We start from the raw sequence: 7,964 nt of genomic DNA, 5'->3' as shown, positions 1-7,964 counted from the left end.
TATAAAAGGCTTTTCAGGGGACTGTGGGAAGGCTGGACTTGCCTGGAGATGGAATTTGGAGCACAATGGCTCCCTGAAAAACTGTCAGTCAGTTTTCGAGGTGGAATTTAAATAACTCCATTGTTTTCTCAGAACTCCTGCTTTGTCCACCCTGTTGTCAGAATTACCACTCCATTGACGGCTTTCTAAAGCGTTCACTTTCAAGATTCTTCATTGAGTATTATATTGGTCTATAGGAGACTTCACTTGTTTATTGGAATAATGGGACCTATAAGTACGAATCCAGGGTCAAGAAATTTAGTTTGAGTTTCCAGTGGGAAAACTCAAAGGTATAAATCATTTCAAGACAATAATAAGACATCTTGTCGAGGAAAGAAAAATAAAACTGACACAAAGTAAGGATTGGCCTTAAAAAGTAATGACTATGAAAGCCACACAAATAAAATCATGACTTTACTTCCCCTTAGAATTGCCGACATATTTAACAGCCAAAAAAAAAAAAAAAAAAAAACAAAAACAAAACACACACACACACACACACACACACACACCCCAGGCACATCAGGCATTACACATTACACATGGGGGACAGAGTACAACTTGTCAGGTTTCCCATCCACCATGTAGGTCCTAGGATCAACCTATTGAGTCATCTCATTTATTGTTTTATTGTAAATCACGAATTAGCATTGGATTTTGTTATTTTTCTGCTTGTATCAATATGACTGCGGAATTTTTATTTGTTATCTTAGCTAGGGTTACATGTCTTATTACTTGACTCTTGAACATTGCATCATTCTAGTGTACATTCCATAAATCTTTACTTACTGCTATGTGTAATTCTTTTTACTCCTGGTTGAGTTGAACTGTTAATGCTTTGTTGAGGACTTTTAAGTCGGTGAAACCAAACCCTATTTGTTTATAGTAACAGTATCTTCAATCTTGTTTTGCCATATCGTTTTAAACTTTTATTCCCTTCTCTCCATAAAGACTCTTTTTTGACACACATTAGCAGGCTGCTGTGAATCTGTTTACACTGGACAGCAGAGCACAGCCTTCCTGGCCTTATAGAGAGGGACATATATAATGTCACTTTCTGTACCTCAGCTCCTGGCACACTGTGCCTCATTTCCTAGCATGTTCAGCATTTCCTACGTGGACCACTGGGTGTCTTGGGGTGTTTGTCCTGCTCTGCTTCAGTTGATTTGATACTGCAGTTTTCTATGACAGCAGAACAGGAAGAGGAAGCTGTAGTATCTCTCCTGTGTCTCTCTGGGCTCTTCCATCCACTGCCTTACATCAAGAAGCTGTGTCACCCAGTGTCAGAGCATGAGCAGTACAGAAAACCTCCAGAGGCTTTGCTGCTCCTGGTAGCTCAAGCCACCATAGCCAGAGAAGAGAGGGCAACTTTATAACCTAGATGTTCTTTATGTATGTATAGTTAATTTATATTATGCTCATGTACATATATTGTGGGGTTCTTTTGTGAGACAGCAGTCAAACCTTTTATCAGTTTGTCAAGAAGCTTCTGAGAGGAATGTAAATGAATCTAGGTCAGAGCTCTGAGATATGACATCAAAGCATGGCTCTGTGCACACGGCTTTCCCCTGAGTGTCACTTCTAGTAGGTGACAAGAGAAGGTGCCTCACGACACAGAGAATTACAGGGCAGGGTGGAAGCTGCATTTCTTGTTCTCTGCGGAGTCCTTGGTAAAGAACTGGCAAGTTTATCCTGAATAAATGTTCCTGTCCAAAAGAAAGATGGGGACAAAAAATGGAACAGAGACTGAAGGAAAGGCCTTCCAAGACTGCCCCACTTAGGGATCCATCCCATCTGCAGACAACAAACTCCCTATACACTATTGTTGTGGCCGAGAAGCTCTTGCTGACAGCAGCCTGGTATGACAGTTCCCTGAGAGGTTCAACGAGCACCTGACCAATACAGATGCAGACACTCACAGCCAACCACTGGAGCTCAGGGACCCCAATGAAAGAGCTAGGGGAAAGACTGAAGAAGAAGAAGAAGAAGAAAGGGACTGCAACCCCATAGGAAGAACACCAATATCAACCAACCCTACTCCCCAGAGCTCCCAGGGACTAAACCACCAACTAAAGAGTACACATGGAGGGACCCATGGTCCAGCCACATATGTAGCAGAGGATGGCCTTATCTGGCATCAATGGGAGGGGAGGGCTATAGAGGTTTGATGCCCTAGCATAGAGAGGATTGAGGCAGGAGTGAGTGGGTGGAGGAGCACCCTCACAGAGGCAAAGTTGAGGGGGCAGAGTCCAGATGGGATGTGGGGTTGTGGAGTGGTAACCAGAAAGGGGTATATCATTTGAAATGTAAAGGAATAAAATGACTAATAATTAAAAAAAAAAAAACTGGATGGGAAGCTCATGATCTCTTCAGACAATTCAAATGAATTTCTGGAACAATACCTACTCCTTTACTGTTTTGGCAAAAACTAAATGTACAACTAGATGTACAATTAATAAAGATTTTGTGGTTTTATATGGCAATACAATTGGCAGTTTATCCCAAATGAAATTGGCTTGTGAAGAGATACCTCAGGAGTATATAGAAGAAAGTTAGAAAAAAGGCAAATCTTATGTTTACCAGATCTGTGGTTCTGGTTCATTGAATTTCGTTGTTTGTCACTCAAACTCTATTAAGAGAACCATTGGGAGATCCATCTTTCTGTACTGGGAAAAATCACCTTGAAGGACCAACCACTGCTCCAGGTTGTAGTTCCTCATTTGTTTTTTATGGAAAAGTAAGTCTATAAATGATGACCTTGAAAACATTACAGTTTCTGTGTATTTGTGTGTATGTGTGTACTTGTGTGTCTGTATGTGGGGGTGGGGTGGATGGGTGGGTGTGTTTAGGTCAGAGGTCAACTGTGGGCTGTTCCTCTGGTGTTGCTCATCTTTATTTCTCCAAGAGACTGTATGCTACTCGGACCCGGAACTCTATGAATAGTCCATGGACTGGCCTTTCTCTGTCTACCCAGCACTGAAACTCTCAGTGTCTATCACCTACTTTATCTTATTTAAGTAGGTTCTAGGGATTGAATTCAGATCCTTATGTTTATACAACACATGTTACCAACTGAGCTACGTACGAATCCCCTACATTATATATATATTTAAAGACCTCAGGAATGTACATCTAGTTGACATTACATTGCATTAATCAATAGCTGCACTTTTTGCAAACTGTGTCTATGACAGTCCTGAATAAGAAGGGTTTCCTGTTTAAACTGCAGTAGCTTTTCTGACTGTGGATCATTGTTCCTTCTGTGGCAAATTTTTACAGTTCCTCTAATGCATTGGGGACGACTGTCTCAAAGTAACCTGCAGCTTTCCTGACAACACCTTGCTCTCTCTCCTGCTAAGAACTGTTGCCATTTCTGTTTTATTTTAAAACCTTTCACTACCATATCCACCAATTCCACCTCCAGATCCATAGCCACCACCATAGAGACTGCCTGAGCTTCTTCCTCCAAAACTGCCCCCTTTCATGGGTCCATAATTTGATTGTTGCTGTCCGCTATAATTTCCAAAGTCATTATAGTTCCCACCAGCACCTCCTTCGTTATAACCATCATAGCCTCCTCCTCCACCACCACATCTACCACCCTGGTTTCCATAGCCTGGTCTACCACCTCCATAACCTCCTCTACTGCTGTAACCAAGACAACCACCATAGCTGCCACCATCACCTCCAAATCCATTATATTCACCATCACCACCTCCATAGCTACCTCTGCTGCCACCATCTCCACCACCATAGCCTCCTCTTCCACCAAAGTTTCCTCCATGGCCAAACTTTCTTCCACCACCTCCAAAGTTTCCTTCAGGACCCATAAATTTGCCAGATCCACCTCCACGACCTCTCTGGGATCCAGCAGACTGCATCACTTGTTTAGAAAGGGCCTTTTCCACTTCACAATTATACCCATTAAGAGTGTGGTATTTCTGAACAACAATGTTATCAACTGTGTCATGATCATCAAAGGTTACAAAAGGACATTCTCCCTCTTTCCCACTCTGCCTGTCTTCCATAACTTCCATAGTTTCAATTTTGTCATGCTTTTCAAAGTAGTCTCTCAGATTATATTCTTCCGTATCCTCCTTAATACCACCAACAAAAAATTTCTTCACTGTTAAATGGGCCCCAGGCTTTACAGAATCCTCTCTAGAAACAGCTCTCTTTGGTTCCACCACACGCCCATCAACCTTGTGTGGTGGAGCACACAGAGCAGCATCCACCTCTTCAACACAAGAGTAGGTCACAAACCAAAGCCTCTGGAACATTTTGTTTGGGGATCTCTCATTACCAAAGTCTGTAAGTGTGTCCCATTTCTCAAAATGTTCTCTTAAGCTATCATCTGTGGTTTCAAAGCTCACACCACCAATAAACAGCTACCCCAGCTGCTCTGCTTCCTTTGGATCATACCCACCTCCTCCTCCACGCCCCCCCCCGACCCCCGCAGCGGTGATAATGGCACGTCAGGCTTGGGGTGAGCAGGCAGCAGTTTTACAAACATTCTGAGACTGGACTTGCCTTTTCCAATTCCGGTTCATTATAATTAAAAAAAAAAATTCGTGAAAAATTAGTGGAAAATACGTTAAAATACCTATCAGGAAGTAGGTGACTTTCATAGTATCGACTCATGAATCCGAAATTTAAGGAGCTTTCAGAGAACTAGCTTCTCAATTTGGTAAAAACATACAGCAACAAGGAAGTAGTAGGACAAAAGCATACATATTTTACAGAAGGTGCAAAGAGCCTTGCGCTCCTGTGTTTAGTCTATGTCGACTGCCCACGCTCAGGGGTGGGGTCTGTCAGAGAGAGGAAGCTCCCGGATCGATCGGTGCTTCTCGGGGGTTCCAGGTAAACTTACCTTTCAGCTCTTAGGGTTTTTATACTGTAGCATTTTAGGTTGGGATGAATCAACATTTTTTTTCTCTCTTCACAAAAGAGCCCTTTTTGGTGGTGTATCCGATAATCCAGGGCCGTGGACTTGGTAATGCAGAGCTATGTTCCCAGGCAGTGTTTTAACCCCGAGCTATGCTCCCATTCCTGGTTTGAGACTGAATCTTGCAGGTAGCGCAAGGTAGCCTTGAACTTCTAACACTAGCAGTTGTTCTGATGTTCCCAGGGACCTTGTGTTTGCTCTTTCCTTTGCTTGCAATGTGTCCTTTCCCTTGTCATCCTTGATTGCAAATGATCTGACTTCAAGTATGCCTCTCCAGGTCCACTCAACACAGCCTCTGCTGCAGCTGAGGCTCAGAGATTGTTATGCATGCCCTTGTAGTGTCAGGAATGAGCCGTGGTTTCATGTACAATGATGGATGTAAGGTTGCCTCTAAAAGGCAAGATCTTAAGTAGCTGTGGGGAGAAAGGGTGGTCGTGGGGTAGCTTAGGTACCTGGAACCTACAGATGTGTTTATGTGCAAAACTTTTGGTGGTGAAAACAGCAAGAAGTCCTGTGTGGCTCTGCTGGCTGTGTATTTCTTCAGCGGCAGGAGCAGTTAGCATCCTCGGTGCAGTTAGCTAGTGTCCATGACTGGAAACACCACAGAGTCTGTGGTATGAATAGCTATTGCCACCACAAAGTCTTAGGTCCCAGCTGGGGTGATCTATCATATCTTATGCAGAGAAGATCACAGGCATAGTTTTCTTTCTCTCTTTATAATTTTTTTTTCAACATGGTGGCCACTACAGTGATTACTGTCAACACTGATAGAATTCATCTCTCTGCTGTCCTCCTGGTAGTTGCCATCTGCCCCACCTACTCTGATCTTTTTGGTGATCTGTGGGGGCTGTGATGAGTGTGCAGCTCAACACTTGAATAATTCTCTGAAAGGTTTAGAATGCAATTACACACACCTGTTTACCTTTGTCCTACAAGAGGATGCTGGTGTGACAGGAGTGGCTACTAGCATGGTATCCCATGCTAAATGATGCTGCCGTTGTCTCCCACCAACCACAATTATTCTTGGGTTTTTTCTTCCTCTATGGACTCCTGATTCTATTGCATCTTGAGTGATTTTTCTTCGTGGGCAAACGGGGATTTGATCTTCTTGAGGTGGAAGGAGGAATGAGTCCTCCTACATGGCCATCTTGCTGACATCATTTCTCCACAGGTTTCTGATGGTCTGATTTGCATCACCGTGGAAGATAGATATTCTCGCTCAATGTTATATTTATATGCTTTACACAGTTTAACCTCTGGATCTCATATACAGACAGGCATTATAGGGTGTGAGACCCAAATCTATCAAGTTCATCTCATTTTATATCTCCCTTATATAAAGACCTTATATCAAAGACAAGATTTATGTTTTAAGCATGAGCAAGCATAAACACCCAAAATGCCATTAGTAATTCAACAGTGTCTTCCTCACTTCAGCATAATGTCAGCAATGAAGATGTAATCCTTACAAAGATAGCAGAGTTATTTCATTTGGTCAAGGGTGTACATTTCAAGGTTAATGCTGGGTCACTTGAGAATCCTCTGTGCCACTCCATCTTTTCAGAAAAATCCTCAGCAAGTAAATAGCAACATGCCTTATGGTTTACATGTTTACCTTTGGTTTATTTATAGTTTATTTCTTTGTTTTCAACTCATGTGCAAAAATGTAAAACTGGACACAGTGCTGAGGTATTACATAATATTGGATACATGTACATATTGAGTAATTTAAGCTTTTATGAGGATGCTATATAGCATGGATCAGTGGCCTCCGTTTGGGGATCTTATCCACAAAACTCCTAAGAGAATGCAGACACACATCAGAAAACCAAGCTTGTCCTATAGAAAATGGGTTCAGACATATGTCAAATATACTATAGAATTTTTAAAAGTCTTGTTTTTTTTTTCAATTAAAAAGTTAATAATATACACGTTCTAGAATTGCTCTCGGTATACTGAAGCAGTTAACAGGAGATAGCGACTTCCCCAAGACTTATTTTAGCCTTAGGCACTGGCTTTATACAGTTCTCTCAGTGTGAAGCATCATCCTCTCTTTACAGTGTGACACAGAACAGTTCCACTGTCCCCAAATCTCTTGTGATCCACTGAGTCATTCTGCCTTCCCATGGAACTCTGCCAATTTGCCATTTCTTAATGGATCTATAGCCTTCCCTTATCAGAACCCTGTAACTGGGAGTTACACGGCGCTGTGTTTTCCAGGCTGACTGCTTTTACTGAATTGTTTTAGTTTTTTTTTTTTTTTTTTTTTAATGACTTACTTTTAACACTGAAAGAATCACATGCCTCATAGGGACATACTATATTTTATTTACCCACTTTCTCAAGGGCCGCCATGATAATTTCCAACAATAATTATGAATGAAACTTGAACACACACACACTCATGTGAAGATTTGTGTGGATTTAAGTTTTTACCCTGCTTGGATAAATACCAAGAAAGGAGATTGCTAGATCGCGTGGTAAGAGTATGTTTTGTAAGAAGTTTCTAAACTGGTCACAATGTCTCACAATCCCTGGCAGGGATGAGTGAAAAGCCATGTTACTCTGTCTTCAGTAGCTGTATTGCCTATTCCAAGGAGGATTTTTTGTTTCTAATTCTCTAATCATCTATGTCATCTTTTCCTGTCTTCTTTGATACATGTCTTTTTTACTACTATTTGGAGGTTCTCCATGTGATGGTTACTCTGGAGTCAAATGATGATGCAGGACCAGAATGTACCCTGGAGTCAGGCTCAAAATTCATTTTCTTGGGAAAATAGTTCTACTCAAAAACTGTTTCATTAGTGTGACATGTCAAGCATCATTCTTTTTGTTGGTTTTAAAACACCATTCTTAAAACCATCAAACTCAATGTTTTACCAGGAGACTTAGTGTTAGTCAGAGCTCTCGTGTGAAACATTCAAGCATCCTGCCATGATCTTATGACTGCTTGTCAAGTAACAAAAGCATTTGAATATGA

General features: G+C 41.6%; 1 pseudogene; it reads right to left on the bottom strand.

Moving 5' to 3' along the window:
• Nucleotides 1-3,422: 3,422 nt before the first annotated feature.
• On the bottom strand, nt 3,423-4,457 carry LOC110299193 (annotated as a pseudogene).
• Between the last annotated feature and the right edge of the window lie 3,507 nt (nt 4,458-7,964).

The sequence above is a fragment of the Mus caroli genome, chromosome 1 (assembly GCF_900094665.2).
Source record: "Mus caroli chromosome 1, CAROLI_EIJ_v1.1, whole genome shotgun sequence".
NCBI classification, from domain to species: Eukaryota; Metazoa; Chordata; class Mammalia; order Rodentia; family Muridae; genus Mus; species Mus caroli.
This window is presented reverse-complemented; position numbering and strand designations above follow the sequence as displayed.